Here is a 21,907-nt window from a genome sequence, read left to right as displayed (position 1 = left end):
CCAACTCCACTTGTAGAGTTAAGTATAGCAAGTCTATAAACACTGCTGTGATGTTACATCCCATAGTCTTCATAGAAATATGGTTATGATATGAATATGGCATAACTAACATATACTTTATGGAAGATGGCTCACATAAGATATCATTGAAAACATTATGATCTACCAAATGTGTTTATCCGATTTGTATGCATGTATCATTTTTGTACTGAAGCTAGGAATATTGACCGTGAATCTTTATTTCAAATGTGCTGCTTTGGGTGACACCTGCAACTAGTCCTCAGGTACAACAATGAAAAAGTCAGACAGACATTGAAGATGTGATACAGTGCAGCAGGCCCTTTACCTCAGACATTGGTCCATCAGCAGAGACAAGGAAATGTGAAAGAGCCTAGTCTTCCTGTGGATGCTCCAGACAGCCTGCGAGTAATGGCTGCTACGACCCTGCAGAGACTTGTGACTGAGTCACCTGGTGCTGGATCCCACCTTGGAATGCCAATGTTTTTCCACCATACACAAAAGCTATGGAAGGCAGGGGAGTGACATCATCATGGTTCTCCTCTGCTTCCCCACCACAAGAGACACAGGGAAACACCTGAAAACAAGAACTGGGGGGAGAATGAGCCCAGGCGATAAGGGTGTCCAGCCTGTGAATGAAAATACCTGAAGTTTCAAGCTGCAGGCCAGTGCAGTTGGCTTTCAAGAATCTCTGTAATCTGCCTGAGACAACATTTAGGGTGAGAAATTACTATTTGTAGCCAATTTCTTCAGTGTATTAAGTTTAGTCTGCGTGTTTTGTTTCATTTGCTCAGTAATTTGCTTGGTTCTGTTTGTTATCTCTTATAATCACTTAAAAAAAGTCTACCCTTTCTAGTTAATAAAATTGTTTTTGTTTATTCTGAAACCCAGTTTGTGCAATTCATAATGGGGGGGAGAGGGAAGGGAAGAGGCTGTGCATACATTCTTCCACATTGAGAGAGGGGGAGGATTTCACAATATACCTTTGGGTCTGCACTCCAAGGGAGTTGGCACCTGAGTGCTGGGGCACCTTAAGCGGAGATCACAGAGCTGGATCATAGAGCTGATCTCAGTGTCTGTGTCTTTCTGCAGTTGGGTGCGGCCCTGCCTTTGTTTGAGCTAGTGGAGGTTTAAGAGCCTGGATCAGCAAGACAGGGTAAAAGGGGGGCACATGCTAGCAGAACAGGCAGGTACAGTGGTATCCTAGTACATCAGGTGACACCTTAAAAGGGGGCAACCCGTTACAAGTGCCTCTGTTAAAAGTTATCTGTTTTGTTTTTGAAGTAAACAAGACCATTATGGGCAATGCTTTAATGCAGTATGAAGGTTGAGGTTTTCCTCACACAAGTCAGAACACTCAGTGCTGTGGTTCTTCTGAAACCTAATCTTTGTCCTCTGCATGCATGCCAAACAACAGGGATTTTCACTCTGGGCTCCCTTGTGAGCCCTGCGGCATGCCTGTGCAGGGGAGTAGGGAGGTCTCATGTGGGTGGCTGCATCATAGGAGCCTGGCCAGGACTGCTACTCCTCTCCCACACACAGGTGGGCAGGCAAGAATAAACTCTTGACTTCATGGGCTTATACACCTGAGTCTGAGTAGAAGAGGGAAATTGTGATTTGGCTCAGAAAGAAAGCAGGAACTGGATAGTTGCAATCTGGTTCTGTTTGGCTGCTGGTCCAGTGCAACAGGTACAATGCCACCTTACTCAGGGTAGAATGCAAGGTTCTATGACCACACACCCAATTGCACAATATCACACACTGACTTCCTGTGATTAAAAGATAAGCACCAGTACAGAACACTAAAGCTTATTTGCATTTCATGATTAGCACATTTATAAAAGGCACAGTTCAGTATTATGACCTTCAAATGCTAACCTGATATCATGGCTGGAGTAAAACTCCTATCATTCCATACAGTGGCCAGCCTAAATGTGAAATGATTCATGATTTCAAGTTTGCTGAACTCTGCTAAATTACAAGCAGATAATTTGATTTCCTCAAAAATTGCTGAAAATATCCCTTTAAACCAGGTCCACTTGCACATCAGTGCTGTGGTCTTTCCTAAAGTAATTTCATTTTGGATATAGGCAATACATCATATTCATTTTCTATTAGGGCTTGGCCACACAGAGATGTAGTGCAGGACAAGCCAGGGTACAGCTGTACAATAGATTAGCCTGCCACACACACTAAGGCACCGTGCAGATCTTGCCGTCACGCACTAAACAGTTCCACACAGCACTTTGACTTACTGTTGTTTGACAAGGCCTCAGATTCAGCATTCATTATCCTGCCAGGTGGAACCAAAATATGGTTTGAGGCAATATATAGTCATTTATATGTTGTAAGTGGGTTACCCACGTGCACCTCCGAGTGATAAGACAGTGCTGCAGGCCCTGACCTCAGTTTCCCTAACCAGCATTTCCCACTTACTCTGGTGTTCTATATCAGTGGGTCTCAACCAGGGGTACACAGAGATCTTCCAGGGGGAACTTCAATTCATCTAGATATTTGCCTAGTTTTACAACAGGCTACATAAAAAGCACTAGCAAAGTCAGTACAAACTAAAAGTTCATACAGACAATGACGTGTCTGCTCTATACACTATACACTGAATACTATATACTATACACTTAAATGTAAGTACAATATTTATATTCCAATTGATTTATTTTATAATTATATGGTCAAAATGAGAAAGTATGCAATTTTCCAGTAATAGTGTGCTGTGACACTTTTGTATTTTTATGTCTGATTTTATAAGCAAGTAGTTCTTATGTGAGGTGAAACTTGGGAGGTACACAAGACAAATCAGACTCCTGAAAGGTGAACAGTAGTCTGGAAAGGTTGAGAGCCATTGTTCTATATGGCTTGGTCCGCCAGGTGCATCACTAAGGAAGTTCAATCCCTTCAGGGTAGCAGAGTCCAAAGTTACAGTCCAGACAAACAAAACATAGAAGTCTTTGTTCTAGCTTGGTTTAGTTCTCAGCCTCTTTAAGATTAGCCATCCATCCACAACCAGGGCTTAGCTCTGTCACTCCCCTGCTCCTGCAGGTGAGACACCGCACTGCTAGTGCATGGCTTAAGAAACCTTCCTCAGGTCCCCAAGTACCTCTAAATATTTCCCTGTCAGAGGCAATTTCCTTCAAAGAGGATCAGGCATCAATCCTAGTTCATCTCCAGATTCCTGCTGATGTCTCTCCCCAGTGAGGGCTGTTGATCTGTGCTCCTTGGAGCTGAGTGGGCTTTTCCTGTTTTAGTCCCTCCCTTCTGGCCTTACACTCCACATGCTCAATTGATTGGGCTCACAGCAGCCCATTAACCCTTCTGGATCCATATAGGGTTTGTAAAGCCTACCACAGACACGTCTTTATAGGAACTACAAGAATAATGAGAATATGAATGTTGTATAAGAAAATATTTTAATCTTAGTAGCGGTTGGCTTGAACTTTTGATATATTTTAAGGGATTGTCAGAGAACTGCACTAGAGAGAAGGCTATTAAAATGCCACCAATACTTTTGTTGCATGCAGTGTCGTTGTTGCTGTGTCGATCCCAGGATATTAGAGGGAGAAGGTGGGTGAGGTAATATCTTTTATTGGACCAACCTCTCTTGCTGAGAGAGACATGCTTTTGAGATTACATAGAGCTGACCTTAAGAAGAGCTTTTCAGCTCTGTGTAGCTCAAAAGTTTGTCTCTCTCACCAACAGAAGTCGGTCCAATAAAAGATATTACCTCACCCACCTTGTCGCACCAATACTTTCAGCATTAACCCTTAAGGGAGAGACAGAAAAATAAGAAGAGGGGGGGCTGAGTTTGGAGATGAAATTGAAGGGCATGAGACAACAGGAAAGTATGGGGTAGGCTGATGCAGGAAGAATGGCAGAAACTACTCAGGCTCCCACTACCCACCCACAAAACCCTCTCAGGAAGTCAGACAGTGTTTGTGCTCTCTTTTTCCTTCCTGATAGTTATTCCTTGAGCTAAGGGGTAGAGGTCTGTGCCGTGAAACTGAAGATTCCTGGTTTGAGTTCTGCTGATTACTTACCCATCTAGGAAAAAATAACATGGATGTGAAAATTAAAGATTGTATCCTAAAGCATATGGGGGGGGCAGCATTAAGGGTTACATGCACAACTAACTCTGGCACTTCTTAACTTTGAGCATTTAAGTTTGCAACCTTAACATTCTGCAGGACTTTTACCGTGTGTAATATATATGAGACCATCTGTTAGCACTTGTGGGGGAACCGGATCTCTCTCAGGACATTGTATGGATTCAGAGCCTCTCACCTGTTGTTCACCACTTTGAGTCCAGCCCAGATCAGGAAGCACTGAAAGTTGTTTTTGACTCATGCTGGCTCCAGTACGAGATGAGTTTGGTGTGTTTTAGTTCTAGCTCCCAAATCATAAACTCACCACCATACTTAGCACTGATGGGCAGACTCACTACCACTCACTGTGCAGACATACCCTCTGAGTCTCAGAGCCCAAGCTGACAGGCGGAATTGCACTTATGCTACAGCACTGAAAATAGCTATGTGGACTCCACTGAGGCTGGAGTTCGGGGATCTGCAACATCTTCCTGAAAGAGGAGGAGATAAGGAAGCAGATACTTCACTGACAGCTAAAGGACAAAGCACTGAGAAAACCACAAGGGATCCTTCAGATCACCACACAGAGCAGTCCGGTGATTCAGCTAATGCAAGAACTGTACCATAGATCTAATAGACTGTATAGAGCACCTGAAAGACTCATTGAGCCCTGCTAACAAAGTTGAGTATGTTATGGTACCTGGCAGAAACCACTGGTATATATGTTAAATGGTTTGCGGTTGCTTTTACTGGAAAGGGGAGATGTTAAGAGTATGTACTGTGCCTTTAAGGGCAGAGCACAGGCTAAGAGGGAACTGGATTTGGGACTAGGGAGAATCACTTGGAAGCAGTTTAGTGGCAGTATCACCAGACACACAGCTAGGAGCTCATGGCTCCCGTTAGTCTTGTGTAACTGTTTTAGTTCTAATAATACCTTACTTCATAATGCCTGGACTCTTTCTCCTTCTTATAAATTCACAAGACAACCCAGGCCTGGCCACCCCAAATCCAGGGAGAGTCACAAAGGTAAAGGGGAATATTCCCCACCACCCAGGAACTGAGCTGTACTGCCCCAGAAGACATTGCCACCACCATCTCCTGGGCACACAGCCTCTGTGTACTGACTACTGCATGGCTTTGTGGGCTGCAGCTTACTCCCCTGTGCATAGTGGGAAACCCATAGCCTGTCTCTCACCCCAATTGCTTTACATACCCCAGAACACAGACACTACAATTCTGGCTGGCCTTTTCATGGGCTACAGGAGGACAGGGGAATGGTCCTTATTAACTTCCTCTGTTGGGCACCTGTACAAAATCTGGCCCTTGTTCTGTGCATGCCTTCTAATAAGAGCCATTTTAAAAGTGACCTGTCAACAAGCAGAGTCACTGCTAGCATGCTCCTTTGTGATTGGGCACAGTGCAACAGGTTCTAGTTCTCTAGCAGCCCACCAACAGCTGCTCTAGCACTGCAATGATCGGGCTCACCTTGCAACTTGGCCCTCCAGTAGGTCACCTTTAGTCCCCCACATTCAGGGGAAACAGAAAGTCTGATAAACTAAACTAAAAATACCCATAACTCCTTGGTCCTACCTGGATTTACTCCTCTGCAGACTCTTCATTTTTCCCAGGCTCTGCTGCGGTTGTCTCCAATGCTTGTGCAGAGCAATGCCTTGCTGGACTTCCTCTCTGGATGCCTAGCCCCAGACTCAAAAGTCCTTCTCACTTTGTGTCAGGATTTTCTGCACCATCCGTAGAGGAACCCAGGCCCTCCATCCCCGGGTTTCACTTCAGCAACTCTGCAGTGAGCTACTAAAGCCCTCCTTGGACTTCTCCCTACCTTGGTCTTTCTTCAGGCCCTTTCTTACAGCCCTCCCTAAGCTTACTGCACATCTGCCCTAGCTCTAAACCTGTCTTGAACTCTCTAGCAACCACAGAAGGACTGAAGAGTTCTTTCCCTCTCTTCTGGGCTTACCACGGAGCTTCTTTCTCAGCTGGGCATGCCTCACCCTCCAGGTGCAACAAGGTGCATTAATTGCTGTCTGTCTCCAATTAACTCTTTCATTACTAGCGTGGGGTATTATACTCCTCCACATGGAATCTGGTAGCATATTATTTTGCCCTTTCTTCTCAGGGTTTTTTGTTTGTTTTTTTTTTAAGATAATTGACTGAAGAAAACTGTGCTTTGGACCTAATTCTGAGCCTACTGAAGTCAACGGGAGTCTTGTCATTTACTTCAATGGAAACTGAATCAGGCCCTTAATTTCTTAAATAAAGCTTTTACTGCTTCTTGAACCATGAGAGTAGCCCACAAAACATCCATCTTACATCAACCTACAAAAGCCTACCCCTTTCAAAACAAAAAAATGTTTTGACCTGTTTTCCTGGAGAAATATTTGCACATCCCATTAAAAATATGCAGCACAAAAAAAAATTGGCTTACAGGCTGTAAAATATAATTATAATTACTCACAGAATGAGAACCGTATTCTACATTTGTGGTACCATTTACAATGAAGGGATTGGGAGATGCATGAATGGACTGTACAGCACAACCCCTTGATGGAGGCTTGAGGAATGCATTAACAATGAGGGTGCCCCTTCCCTTGGAGAGTTCACTGTGAAGCATTATCACAATGCATTCTCTTTCACTAAAAAGAAATGACATCTGCCTGACAGATGCCTCTCCTGGGATGACTCAGCAGGACAGTATACAATACCAACACCTTGGTAATGATGGGGTTTCCTCCAGCTGCAATGAAACATCATTATTAGAGCACATGGGGCAATTTCAATGAACTCCCTGTTATGGAAACACACTCACTGTTTTGATGAGCACAAATTCTAGCCTTCAGCCTGCTTGACTCCCTCATTTTAATTGCTAAGTATTTTGCTGAGGGATGGTTGATGGTTCTAACTCTTTAAACAAATGTCCACAAATAGAAAAATGTTGCATGTCTGCTGAAGCCTTAAAGCTTCCCTGTGGGAGTGTGTAATTCGTTTTGGATTTTCAGTGGGACTGATGTACACTGGAAGCTTTTTAAAAGGAAGTGAAGGATAAAAAGGAAAAACCCCAAAAAGATAAATAATTCTTTTCCCACAGAAACTTCTTTCTATGAAAGTGAGTAGAAGTCTTTGATCATAATATTACAGTAAAAATGATCCTTTTGAAAACGTATTTTGCATAGTAATAACATTTTCAAGGTTTTGCCTCTTCTTAAATGCACTTTCAAGTACAACATATGAGACTGGGGGGAAAAACTGTATCGTTTTGCTAGTGAGGAAAAAAATGCAGCAGATATTTATCTAGATCATTCACAAAAGTCATATTGCAATTTAAAGAGAATAAGAATGAATTCTGTAAAATTTGTGTAGAAGTAATATGTCAAAGGAGGACATGTGAAAATGAACCTATCCTGGTTATTTTCCATTCTGATTAAGGGAGAGAAACTAATTGTCTTCATGCATTTTAAAATTTTCTCTCTGGATTTCAGACATCTTGTCAACAGTACAACAGTCATTTAAGGATTAGAAAGGATACTAGGCACTATAGAGAAGAACGGACTTTTACCCTTAAGCTTATAACTACAGTATGAAGTAAATATTCCCAGACTCTGGACTTTTAACAAATCGTTCAGAGAGGAGGATTACCAGCTTTTTACCAACCAACCAGTCCTGATAATCCTTTCTAGGTACGCTGTATTATATGCTGGAGATATTTCTTTAGTCATTTACTCCTGCATTGGAGTAAAAGGAGGACAGAGGTATTTCGTTAACAAACTGCAAACACTACGTGTGTTGGATCTAACTACACCTGCTATAGGAGAGATTGATTATCTTATGTGCAATGGCCTGGTGTACCTGGAAATGGGTAAATTTAAGATCATCATTGATTACATTCTGCTCCAAAAAATTTAAAATTCTGAGCCAAAAAAAAAGAAAAATTCTGCACACAATATTTTAAAATTCTGCAAAGTTTATTTGTCAAATAAATGTGGAGGCTCCAGCATGGCATTGAGGAGCACAGGCCACTGGCTGCACAGGGGTGCAGAGGTGTTCAGCTCCCTCTCCCCGGGACACAGACTCAGCGGTGAGGCTGCACACAATGCTAACACAGCACAAAGACCAGGCCTGCCCCAGAAACACCCCAGGGCCCTGCCACTCTGTGCCAGGTGCAGACAGGCAGGCTCAGCAAGGCAGGATCCAAGTGTAGAGAGGCTTAGTGCGGGGAGATCCCCAAGTGGGTTGAGAGGGTTTTGTCTGTGGCAATCTGTGTGCGGTCAGCTCAGTCAGGGATCTGGATGCACAGGGGCTTGTTGGGGGGTTCTGGGTGCAGTGGTAATGCGACTCTGCAGGGGGGGTCTAGGTGTGCGGGGGGGGGATAGAGCTCAGCAGGGGATCCAGATTCTAGGGGAGTGGGGCTCAGTGGGGTGGGGATCCAGCTGCAGCTGGTTGGAGCTCGATGGAGTGGGGATCTGGGTGCAGGTGGCTTGTCAGGGTGGTCCAAGGGAGTGGAGCTCATCGGGGGGAAGTGTTGTCAGGTGGAGGGTGAGGCTCAGCTGGAGGGTCTGGGTATGAGGGGATCTGGAGGCAAGGGAGAATGGTGAGCAGGTCCCTGTACAGGGATCCCTGCCCCTGTAGCTGAGGAGCAATGGGTGCAGGAAATGGCAGGGGGAGTTTGCAGAGCTTGCTGCAGCCGGGGCACAAATCTGGGGGTGGGTCAAACGCGGTCCCAAATGCAGTGTAGGGAAAGAGGAAGTCCCGTCCTCCCCCAGATCAGCTGGGACTAGCAGCTGAGCCCACCGCAGGGTAGGAGCCACCAGCCAAATCTTCCCTAGTCCTGCCCCACAGTGATTTACCTCTCTGCCCACTGCCCTGGGCACCTGAAACATACAGTGGGGAGGGTTGCATGACTGCTCTTGTGGCTTCCCTTTGCTTCCTCATCAGAAAGTCATTTTTCTGCAGGAAAACAAAGAAATCTACGGGGGACATAAATTCTGTGTCACAGGAGTAGATCATGAACCTTAGCATTGATGGGTCTGTCAATAACCACAAACATACAGCATGCTCTGATAATAGTTATCCATGTATCTGGATTTGATAATCTGATTTTGACAAAGGCTTTTGATCAAGGTTTTCAGTACTTCAGCATTCAGGCCAAGTCAGAAATACCATGAGAATTTCCCTTCCACCAAGAGAATTTTGGTTCTTCAGTTTCCAGTGCCATTCGAACCAAGAAAGTTGAAAGCAGAGCCAAAATAAGACAACACTTGTTTTTTTAAAAAACAAAACAAAACCAACAAATACAATTTAAAAACCTCAGTAATGGTTCCACTCAGTTCTTATTTAATCCCACCCATCCATAGCTGTGCATCAATAGAGCATCTTGCTCTATATGTTGAAATATAAGCTGTTCATATCAGGATACTTTGAATTGTGACACCCTGATTTTTGACATGGAAATAAATAATGTCAGCCCTGAGTTGAGTACGAATGCATTCCAAGACATATTTTGTGAGACACTGATTAGTCATAGATCAGGTTCCAAATCCATTTGGAAATAGACTATGCCTATTTATCCAGGCTGTTGGTTTCAGATTTTATTTGGTCATTACACCGTGGTATGAATCAATCAACCCAGCTTTATTGCCAAATCTGCTGTTGAGCAGGTTTACATTCTATATCAGGAAGACAATACAAATGCATTGTAAAAATCCACTGCTGTAGAGTAGGGGTCTTGCTCACTAAACTGGACTAGCACAATATAGCATTCAGGCACAATGCTATTGAAGAGTACATAGTAATGTCTGTTTCTGTTTGTTTTACTATGCAGTTACACACACTTACTTTCAAACTGTGTTCCTGTAAACTATATTTACAGCTAACTACGTGTTTGGTATCTTTATACAGGTTTTTAAAAAGTGGCATTTCTATCATGAGCTTGCCTTACTCCTTTTGCCAGCTGGATACGAATAAAACCTAGCCACAGTGAGGAAAATCTGTTCTCCTTTCAAGTGGGGATAACTTGAATGTGCTAGAAGGAAGCCCAGAGACATCAAAACTTCCATAATCCTAGATGCACCCTGGATCCATCCCATGGAAAATCTTTCCATTGACTCTAATGGGTGTTGGAGCATGCCCTTGAAATCTTAGGGCTTAGTTCCTCCAGCGCCCCGCCCTTCCTCCAGGCGGACTGCCCACTTCTCTCAGCCAAAGGGCTTACTTTATTTTGAACACAGACAAGTATGCCTGGTAAAGTGTTACCAATCAGAATGATACAACACTAACTTTACTCCTGTGACATACCAGCCCAGCAAATATTTAAATTCAACCACCACTGGAAAGTAGATATTTTATTAAAAGTTCCTTTCACACAGGTTACATTTACACTGCAACCTCCAGTATGATTTGCAGCTTATGTTGACATACCCACACTAGCTAGCTTGCTAAAAATGAGCAGTGAGGATGCAGTGGGGCGGGCTTGGTTCGGAACAGAAGTATATACCCAGGGAGGCCAGGCAGGTTTGCACACCTGGCACCTTCACGGCTATTTTTAGTAAGCTAGACTAGCGCAGGTGTACACAGGGCTTAATTTGTGCAGGGCTTGCCAGGGCTGAGCCCAGGCACCTCTAGGCTTGGCAGTTCATAGCCCTGGCATCTCTGGCCTTGCCACATCAGTTATGAAAGTAAAAAAAATTGCTTGAGCCCTGGCACCTCTTTCGTTTCAAATTAAGCACTGGGTGTACACAAGCTGCAAATTATTCTCTGAGTTGCAGAGTAGATGTCGCCACAGTGGTGGTTCTGACCTCCTACAGACAGGTACGAAAGGGCATTCTCAAGAAAACCTGTTTGGTTTGTGACACTTCAGACTCAATGTCATTTAGAAAAAAAGCCACCAGACCCATTTCTGGCTCCCTGCTCTTGAAATAGCAAGAAGGTGTGTGGGTATGGGTGGGGGGTGGTGGCAGGGGTGTTGACTGGCTTTGATAGGCTTGGAAAGCTCAGTAAAGTATGAAATCTGTTTTAACACTATGGTTCAGAGTCTCAGTTGATGTCAGCTGGCATGGCTCCATTGATTTCAGTGTTAACTGCAGTTATGCCAGTTTACACTAGCTAAGGACATGATCCCCATACATTAGTCACCAGGAGAGTCGCCTGAACTCCCTTTGGATCCCTTTAAAAGTCAAAAGGGAAATTAAATACAAAAAAATAGTGCTAGTGAAACATCAAGGCCAGAGGGCAGAGAACTCTGAGGCAAACTATATCCAAGCTCTGTGACACTGATGGAAATTCTGCAACCTAGCCAGATAAATTGAACACGCTGTCCTATTTAGGATTCAAAGTAAACACCACTTTAGGATGCATGAAGCAGTCCTCTCCTCTCAATGCTATTGTTTCAGACTTTCTGCAAAGTTGGGAAGACATGGATGTATTTGTCTAGACTCAGGTCAAGCTTTCAAGGTTATATGCACATTGATGATGGCAAAAAACACCCATTTTTTTAAAATGAAATCTGCAGAATGGCAGAACCTACACTTGCTGATTTAAGAATGAAGAATAGGTGCACAAAAATTAGGGATTTCCTACCTGTCCAGCTCATTGCTCTTATCCAAACTATTTAAGTCTAAGAACACAATTGCCCAAGACTATATAGTCCTCTGACTACACACAATTATTTTTCCCTCAGCAGGTCATGTGACAAAACCTTCTTACAGTTACCCCTTCACTCTTACCTTGTGTTTGTCTTCTCCTATCAATCCCCAGCCTGATGTCTTCTGTACAAGACATCCTTTAGGAATTGGACATGAGGGAGAAACAGAGACACTCTCTTCCTTTCCTTCCCATATTTACTGGGAGGGTGGAGAGTTAAAATAGCTTCTGCAGGTGATCTTCAACACATGGGTAAGTTCACCCAGCCAGGGATCCTGAAGAATACCAAATACCATGTGACTTAAACTATGTTACAAGGCTCACTGAAACTTGGAAATACACCTATTTCCCTCAAATCCCCTGGCAAAAAAAGCAAACAAAAACCTTTGTTGTGACATTCACACACAAAAAAGATGTATGGACAATTTTGACTGATTTTTGCTCCACGAAATTTTGCAGGAAACTTTACATTTGAGCAAATGAAACCTAGATGGAGCTACTATAAGGTGGGTGCAAAACTGGTTGAAAAACCATTCCCAGAGAGTAGTTATCAGTGGTTCACAGTCATGCTGGAAGGGCATAACGAGTGGGGTCCTGCAGGGATCAGTTCTGGGCCCAGTTCTGTTCAATATCTTCATCAGTGATTTAGATAATGGCATACACAGTACACTTATAAAGTCTGTGGATGATACCAAGATGGGAGGGGTTGCAAGTGCTTTGGAAAATAGGAATAAAATTCAAAATAATCTGGACAAACTGAAGAAATGGTCTAAAGTAAATGGGATGAAATTCAATAAGGACAAATGCAAAGTACTCCATTTAGGAAGGAACAATCAGTTGCACACATACAAAATGGGAAATGACTGCCTAGGAAGGAGTCCTGCAGAAAAGGATCTGGGGGTCACAGTGGACCACAAGCTAATGTGGCAACAGTGTAATGCTGTTGCAAAAAAAGCAAACATCTTTCTGAGATGTATTAGCAGGAGTGTTGTAAGCAAGACATGAGAAGAAATTCTTCTGCTCTACTCTTCTCTGATTAGGCCTCAACTGGAGTATTGTGTCCAGTTCTGGGTACCACATTTCAGGCAGGATGTGGACAAATTGGAGAAAGTCCACAGAAAATGATTAAAATGAGTAAAGGTCTAGAAAACATGACCTATGAGGGAAGATTCAAAAAGTTGGGTTTGTTTTGTCTGGAAAAGAGAAGACAGAGAGGACCTGATAACAGTTTTCAAGTATGTAAAAGATTGTTACAAGGAGGAGGAAGAAAAATTGTTTTTCTTAACCTCTGAGGATAGGACAAGAAGCAATGGGCTTAAATTGCAGCAAGGGAGGTTTAGGTTGGACATTAGGAAAAACTTCCTAACTGGCAGGGTGGTTAAGGAATAAATTGCCTAGGGAGGTTGTGGAATCTCCATCATTAGAGACTTTTAAGAGCAGGTTACACAAACACCTGTCAGGAATGGTCTAGACAATTAGTCTTGCCAGGAGTGCAGGGGACTGGACTAGATGACCTCTTGAGGTCCCCTCCAGTTCTATGATTCTATGAAAATTCCTGCAAAATGGTAAATTTCAAAAACTTTTTAAGTATGAAACATTTAAGTATGAAAGTTTGGCATAGATTTCCACTAGTCGCAAAAACATACACAATGCTGTATCTGTAATGGGATTGTGGAACACTTTAAGCCAGCTGGAAAGCCAACATGATTTCAGCCATTGCAGAGGGGGAAAAATATCTCTATCTAACAGTTCTATGAAAACACCTGGTAGAGCTACACAGTCCAATAATAAGCCTGGCACTTCAGCAAGCTTGACTGGCTCTTAATGTCTACATAGCACACTGTTACAGCCACGCCTTGTTAAATATGCAAATTACAAACAAAATTAAAAAGATGTTCTATCAACCCTACAGAAATGCAAACACCACTTGGCTTAGCTCCGTTAACAACCTTCCTAGATCATTTAATTGCCGCTCTAGCAGATGCTAGCAAAAACACCTGTCAAGCTTACAGATCACACTGGTAGGTAAGAATCAATGTTGTATGATTTCTGGATTCAAAAATAGGAAACAATTTGCAGTGTTATTGGATAGAAATTTGATGGCGTGCTGTCAGTCAAGAGCATCTAATTTGTAAGCCAGAGCTGGGTGCTGTTCTCTGCCTTGGCTAAATAAATGTATGATCTAGGTGACCCAGACAGATAAATTCAGGGCTAGAGTCTGAGCTTAATTCCTGAGAGTGTAATTTTGGGCAACAGTACTAAATATTCAGTAGTGCTTTTCACCAGACATTCAAAGGCACACATTGTATCTCTCAGAGCATCTAGCCCATAGTCTCTGAGCAGGGAGGATGCCAGCCAAAGCCAATCCACAAGGAAAAGGACATCTGTTCCTCCTGCAGTCACACCTCCTGCCTTGCTGTGGCAAAAAAAAAAAAAGAAGTACTTCCATTGTCACACATCCTTTCCTCAAACACACTTTTTAATTAGAAGGCTTTTCCCAGGAAACAATAGAGTGGAGCTAGACAAGAGATGGGCAAACTAGGGCCTGCGGGCCACATCCAGCTTGCGGGACCGTCCTGCCCCTGAGCTCCTGGCTTGGGAGGCTAGCCCCCGGCCCCTTCCCTGCAGTCCACCCTTCCCCGCAGCCACGCTGCCGCATGGGTGGCACTCTGGGCAGCGGAGCTGCGTGCTCATGCAGGGCAGCGCGGCAGGCTCCAGCCGGGCAGCGCGGTTCCCAAACATGTTGCTCTGAGTGGCATGGTAAGGGGGCTGGGGCTAGGCGGTTGGATAAGGGGCAGAAGGTCCTGGGGGGCAGTCAGGAAGCAGGGGGTGGTTGGATAGCGGGTGGGGTCCCGGGGGGGGCAGTTAGGGGCGGGGGGTCCCGGGAGGGGGCAGTCAGGGGATGGGGAATAGGGGGCAGTTGGATAGGGCAGAGGTTCGTGGGAAAGCAGTCAGGGGACGGGGAGCGGGGGGGTTAGATAGGTGGGTGGAGTTCCAGGAGGGGGCAGTCAGGGGTGGGGTTGGATGGGTGGGAGGGTTCTGAGGGGGACAGTCGGGGGTGGGAAGTGGGAGCAGGTGGATAGGGGATGGGGGCCAGGCCATTTGGGGAGGCACGGCCTTCCCTACCTGACCCTCCATATAGTTTTGCACCCCAATGTGGCCCTCGGGCCAAAAAGTTTTCCCACCCCTGAGCTAGATCGTCCAGAGCTGAAGTGTCTTCCTGTGTAAAAGTCTGTGGCGGATCAACATTAAACTGAAAACTAGGGCTTGTTGGAAATTTTCCACTAAAACTTCTTGTTGATGAAACTTGATGGGTATTTTACTAACTGAAAATTTTTGTTGGAAAACCAAAAATGTATGGGTTTTTCAGTTTTTTGATGAAAAGTCTAAATTTTCCAATAAAAAAACAACCACTCCATTTTCTCACCAGTTGTACTGAAAACTCCACTGGTCTTGAAGCCATGGAGTTTCTGCTACATAATCTCTTTTGGTGGATTAATCTAGTCACAGTGCCACTTAGGTTTGTCCCATGGCCTCCTCCACCATGGGAGAAGAGGTAGGTCCAAAACTGAGTGAATGGCTTTGCAATTTGGTGCCCAGGGGGTCCCAGCACCAGTTAGGTTTGGGACCATGGCCCCTTCTCCTTGCTGTTGCCATGAGGCTGGCTCCTGTACCAAAGCTCCCACCACAACCCCGGGGACTTGCCCAGCCTCACCCCATTTCTAGCACCCTAAGCCCTGGTCGCCTCAACACTGGTATACACCAGGCATACAGCCACAGGTAAGATTGGGTGGGGCTACTTAGTACTTAACTCTGCCTGGTGGGAGGTAACTGAGTACTTGAGTGGGATGTCCAATCTCCTCCCCCACTCTGTGACACAGCTGTGAGAGAATGGTCTGGCCCAGAGTCCACTACAGTCGGTGATAATTAGTCTTTGTTTGTTGTTTGCATGGCCAACCAACACATGGGCCAACCAACAACGATCTCTGGTTAAAATTCCTATCCTGCCCTCATCTGTGCAGCAACTGTGGATGACTTGACAAGAGCCATGCTAATGCATGCCAGCTAATTGAGGGATTTAGTAAAAAGAACTGATTACTTCAAGAACCAAGATTAACTTGTGCCCTTTTGGGACACTGATTATTTAACTACGATAGTCCTCAGTAAGATACATCCTTGTCTCATATAATTCATGCACCCCAGAAATTAATCAAAGAGGAGGATCATTTCACATATGCATGTTATTCCAGCACGCTACTTGAATAGATTTTGGGCACAGTTTTAAGCAAAAAGAACAATGGATCTTAGAAGAAACATCACAGCCCCAGAAATAGCATCACTGTAGTGGCAAGATAGTATTTGGTGCCTCCCTTTCATGGCTGTATGAGACCCTTTTCCGGTAGTAAAGGGATTTGTGTGTCTCTGGGCACACAATGTTTAGTACAATGCAAAACGTTTAGTAGAACCCAAGGCAACTCTTTGATACTGTCTGAGAAATCCTCCTAAACTTCAGTCTGTACGTTCTTAACTAACATTTTCAAGGCAACAGCACATGAAGAAACAGCTAACTAACATTTTAAAGAGTCCTGCGATGTCACCCCTTGCTGTGCTTTCTAGTGCGACAGCACTTTAGCCAGCAGACTTTAAGGGTGTATTTATAGCCCATAAAGCCAGGTTTGTCCCATTTCCCCTAGTTTAACTCGTTCATCAAGATCCAAACCATTCAGACGTCTTTCTTCTTCAAGAGTAATTAGCAAGTTCAAAGGGACTAGTACCCTTCCGAACACGGATTGCAACATAGTGCTTTTAAACACACACCAAGGGTTACAAACCAGGCTCGTTACTCAGGTGCTTAGTCCAGACACATTCCAAGTCCTGGGGTTCTGGACCCAGATGTAGTGAAACAAAATGGCCCCTGGTTTTGGATGCCAAACACTGACAATCTCCCCTCCTATGGGCATGTCAAAAAAGTGATCACACTTCGTGCTCACCAGGGGAGTGTTGAACAAGCTGTGGCCATGAAGGGCTTAAACTGTTCTTCAAGGAGGGCTGCAGGGTCTGTCATTGCTCTGAGCTGGACAGGGCTGGATTAACCTTTTGTGGGCCTGGTGCCTGTCATAAATATAAAGGGAAGGGTAAACCCCTTTGAAATCCCTCCTGGCCAGGGGAAAGCTCCTCTCACCTGTAAAGGGTTAAGAAGCTAAAGGTAACCTCGCTGGCACCTGACCAAAATGACCAATGAGGAGACAAGATACTTTCAAAAGCTGGGAGGAGGGAGAGAAACAAAGGGTTTGTGTGTCTGTCTGTAGTCCTCTTGGCTGGGGACAGAACAGGAATGGAGTCTTAGAACTTTTAGTAAGTAATCTAGCTAGGTATGTGTTAGATTATGATTTCTTTAAATGGCTGAGAAAAGAATTGTGCTGAATAGAATAACTATTTCTGTCTGTGTATCTTTTTTGTAACTTAAGGTTTTGCCTAGAGGGATTCTCTATGTTTTTGAATCTAATTACCCTGTAAGATATATACCATCCTGATTTTACAGGGGGGATTTCTTTATTTCTATTTACTTCTATTTTTTATTAAAAGTCTTCTTGTAAAACACTGAATGCTTTTTCATTGTTCTCAGATCCAAGGGTTTGGGTCTGTGGTCACCTATGCAAATTGGTGAGGCTTTTTATCCAACATTTCCCAGGAAAGGGGGAGTGCAAGTGTTGGGAGGATTGTTCATTGTTCTTAAGATCCAAGGGTCTGGGTCTGTAGTCACCTAGGCAAATTGGTGAGGCTTTTTACCAAACCTTGTCCAGGAAGTGGGGTGCAAGGTTTTGGGAAGTATTTTGGGGGGAAGGACGCGTCCAAACAGCTCTTCCCCAGTAACCAGTATTAGTTTGGTGGTGGTAGCGGCCATTCCAAGGATAACGGGGGTAATATTTTGTACCTTGGGGAAGTTTTAACCTAAGCTGGTAAGGATAAGCTTAGGAGGTTTTTCATGCAGGTCCCCACATCTGTACCCTAGAGTTCAGAGTGGGGGAGGAACCTCAAGGGTCTGGGTCTGTAGTCACCTAGGCAAATTGGTGAGGCTTTTTACCAAACCTTGTCCAGGAAGTGGGGTGCAAGGTTTTGGGAAGTATTTTGGGGGGAAGGACGCGTCCAAACAGCTCTTCCCCAGTAACCAGTATTAGTTTGGTGGTGGTAGCGGCCATTCCAAGGATAACGGGGGTAATATTTTGTACCTTGGGGAAGTTTTAACCTAAGCTGGTAAGGATAAGCTTAGGAGGTTTTTCATGCAGGTCCCCACATCTGTACCCTAGAGTTCAGAGTGGGGGAGGAACCTTGACATGCAACACTTGCACCCCCCCCTTTCCTGGGAAATGTTGGATAAAAAGCCTCACCAATTTGCATAGGTGACCACAGACCCAAACCCTTGGATCTGAGAACAATGAAAAAGCATTCAGTGTTTTACAAGAAGACTTTTAATAAAAAATAGAAGTAAATAGAAATAAAGAAATCCCCCCTGTAAAATCAGGATGGTATATATCTTACAGGGTAATTAGATTCAAAAACATAGAGAATCCCTCTAGGCAAAACCTTAAGTTACAAAAAAGATACACAGACAGAAATAGTTATTCTATTCAGCACAATTCTTTTCTCAGCCATTTAAAGAAATCATAATCTAACACATACCTAGCTAGATTACTTACTAAAAGTTCTAAGACTCCATTCCTGTTCTGTCCCCAGCCAAGAGGACTACAGACAGACACACAAACCCTTTGTTTCTCTCCCTCCTCCCAGCTTTTGAAAGTATCTTGTCTCCTCATTGGTCATTTTGGTCAGGTGCCAGCGAGGTTACCTTTAGCTTCTTAACCCTTTACAGGTGAGAGGAGCTTTCCCCTGGCCAGGAGGGATTTCAAAGGGGTTTACCCTTCCCTTTATATTTATGACAGTGCCAAACATATTTGTGGGCCCCATGGGGGCAATGGGGCATGGTGTGGGGAGTTCAGTCCCCGGAGCATGGCATAGCGGGGCGGCCTGGCTCTGCCCAGCCCAGTGCAGGGCACTATTTACAAACTGGCAGTTGCCAGATGCACAGTGGCCCTGTGCTGCCAGCATGCCCCTTCCCCTCAGGGGCAGGCCCATGCCATGCCACAGAGCCCCCTGCCCAACACCGCCCCCCCAACTCCCTATGACCAGAGCCCCCCGGACCCACTATGCCCAGTGCCCCCCAAGGCCTCCCCCAGAAATGCACAGCGCCCTATGCAACACCACAGCCCCACCCCCCCCCACAGAACCCCCACTCCTTATTGCCCCAAAACACACATCTTCCCCACCCCCTCATAACCCAGCACCTGCTCCCCGCAGACTCCCCAGAGACCCACTCCCCCACGCCCTGCCTCCTGGCCCCACTCACCAGCCCTGCTGGGAGGTGACTGTGTCTGCTGGGCTGAGTCAGCAGCACAGCCAGGGAGGGTCCCGGGGCCGGGAATTGTCTGTCTCTTCAGGAGTGGTGCGCTCAGCCAGGCCAAGGCCTGTCCCGGCCGGGCTCTCTCAAGACACACTTGCCTGGAGGGGCCCAGCCAAGCCCCCACCACTGCCTCCCTTCTCCCCCAGGCTGAGACTGACAAGGCTTCTGCACCAGTCCCAGGCGGCTCAGCTCCAGGGAGGCAGGCAGGGCCCCACAGGCCTGGAGCCAGAGGTGCACTGGGGTCCTGCCAGGGGGCTGAGAGGAGCACGGGGTGGGACCAGGGGGAGGAGAGGAGCCCTCGGCCAGTCAGTGGGCAGGCCGAGAGGAGCAAGCGATGGGCGGGGGGAGCCAGTGGGGTCTCAGGGCACAGTGCAAGTGGAATAGGCCAGGGCCCCTTCTGAGCATGGACATGGAGCCACTGGCACCATTGTAAACCTTGCACTGGGGCTGGCATTTCATTAACTCATAATGCTGGAGCAGCTGCTTTACCACAGTAACATGTTCGCTCAGCTAGCAGAAGCAGAGGGGCTAGGCAGGCGTGACTTAGCTAGTGGGAACTTGCTGGCTGTCCGCAGGCACGGCGCATTGTCCCCACCGCCTGCAGCTAACGCGTTGGTACCTTGCATTGCCCTGTGCTGCTTGGCTGTTGGCTCCAGCCTCCCACGCCACAAGTTGTCTCTTCACCTCAGCTCACCGCGTACCCGTCCCTGCCCTGCACGCTCCCCTTTGTGTTCCATTGGGCTGAGCCCCTCCTAAGGAAACCCCACCCAAAACCCCCAGCCGACCAAATCGTGGCACTAACATGCTATTTGCCACCACCCCACTGTTCACGCGGCTTGTGTGCTCTACCCCTTCCCACAGGCTATGTCCATTTGGACACCATTGGCTCCTTATTTCCGTGTGCGCCCCATCTTTGTAGAGCCATCTCTTGCTGCCTATCTTATATCTAGAACAAAAGACAGTCCCTGCTCCAAAGGAACTTACAGGCTGTGTTTGTACAGCGCCTAGCACAGTGGGCTCATGGTCCATGGCTGGGGCGCCTAGGCACTAGGATAATACAAATAAAAATTAATAGCAATGCAATGCAAGTCAGAGAACATTCTCTAGTGTTGATTGAAATGGCCACCCCAGGACCCTGTGATGCCAACTGGCAGAGGGCACAGAGGTGCATAAGGGTTACAGGGATCCCCCGGGGGCTGGTATCTTCATACTAGTTCACCATACAGTGTCTTGTAAGGTGTGTACGGAAATCCTGTGCCACACTGATCAGCATCATCGTTGCAAAAAGTATGTGCAGATAATATGTAATTGCATATGTATATTGCAGATATGTATCGACTGGCAGGTATGTGCTTAGAGCATTGCCATTACAGGCAGATGACCCAGAGGTAATATGCCCTAAGTCAGTTTCCAGGAGGTGAGAGACTTATCTGCCTGGCTGCCCACTGTATGCTTTACAATGGGAATCTATTTACATACTGAGTCAAATGCTAGTGAGGAGATTATGGGCACTTCAGGAGATTAATTTAACAGGAAGCGATGACTAGTAGGTTGGAGGGAACCCAGTTTAGGGGTGAAGAACAAAGGACTGGTCTAATATAGTTAGGGGTGCAGAAAGACCCCCCTGGCAGCCGCCATCTGAGGGGGGTAAGTTGCCAGCAGGCTTGGTTTTATGACAAGAAGGGCTCAGCCATCCTGGTTGAAAAACACTGGGAGAAGGACTTAGGATAAGCAGAACCTTATTAGACAAGCAGCAGCTCGTTAGGGAAATTTAGGCTCTAGAATGTGTGTTATAATTTTATTGTATATGTAACCCTCCTGTGTCCAATATTTCTATGTGATATTATTTGACTCTGTTCTTTGTTAAATTAACTCATACCTGCTTTCTCTCTGAACAAATCTATGTGTTGTGTTAAGTGCAGCTATGTTCTACTGGGTAATTGCTAAACCGGGGTATATTGTTCCTTTGGGACCAGAGGATCTGTGGCTGTCCAGTGGTTAGGCATTCTAGGGAGATGCTCGGAGGACTGGCAGGGGGGGAGGGGAGGGCAGGAGGGAGTATGCCAATTGCTCACCTGCAGAGGGACAGCAGAGCCTGTATATTTACTTTGTCAGAAATATAAATAGTAAATGAAACAATAAATTCACACTATTGTGGCAACATTTCTATGTTCTGCACAATACTAGATAAGGCATGTTAATTCGATCCCTCCAGGGATCTATTCAGCTGTTGATACATGTGTTTTAACTCCTGTGTACAGGAGTTACATAGGGTTCACCAAACAGGAAATAAACCATGTCACAAAAGCTGATCTTTAATTACTTTATTTTTCACAATAATAAAAAATAAATTAGTCATAAACAAAAATAGTTAACTTTTTCCATCAAAGAGAAAATGTATACAATATGAAAAGGATGCTGTACAGTTCAGGTTCAGGTGCATTCCCAGGGATACATATTCCTGAACTAGTCACAAAGTACTTTAACTTACACTCCCCCTTTAAATCCACTCAAGGAACTGGCTAATCAGAAAATTACAAAATGGTAACTATCGATTTACAGTATGACATATATATATATATATATATATATATATATATATATATATATATGCTATATATATATGACATATATATATATATATATATATATATATATATATATATGCTATAAAATTCCATGAAAA

The 21,907-nt window shown here is 45.0% G+C and overlaps 1 long non-coding RNA gene across 1 annotated transcript in view; it reads left to right on the top strand.

Annotated features, from left to right (window-relative positions):
* Positions 1–795, top strand: part of LOC311527749 — a 39,551-nt gene extending 38,756 nt beyond the window's left edge. Inside the window, exon 5 of the long non-coding RNA XR_014713438.1 lies at positions 278–795. This is a non-coding gene — a long non-coding RNA (uncharacterized lncRNA). The remainder of the gene's footprint in view (positions 1–277) is intronic.
* The last annotated feature ends 21,112 nt before the right edge of the window (positions 796–21,907 follow it).

The sequence above is a fragment of the Lepidochelys olivacea genome (genome assembly GCF_965140295.1).
Source record: "Lepidochelys olivacea isolate rLepOli2 genome assembly, chromosome: 10".
Lineage (NCBI taxonomy): Eukaryota > Metazoa > Chordata > Testudines > Cheloniidae > Lepidochelys > Lepidochelys olivacea.
This window is presented reverse-complemented; position numbering and strand designations above follow the sequence as displayed.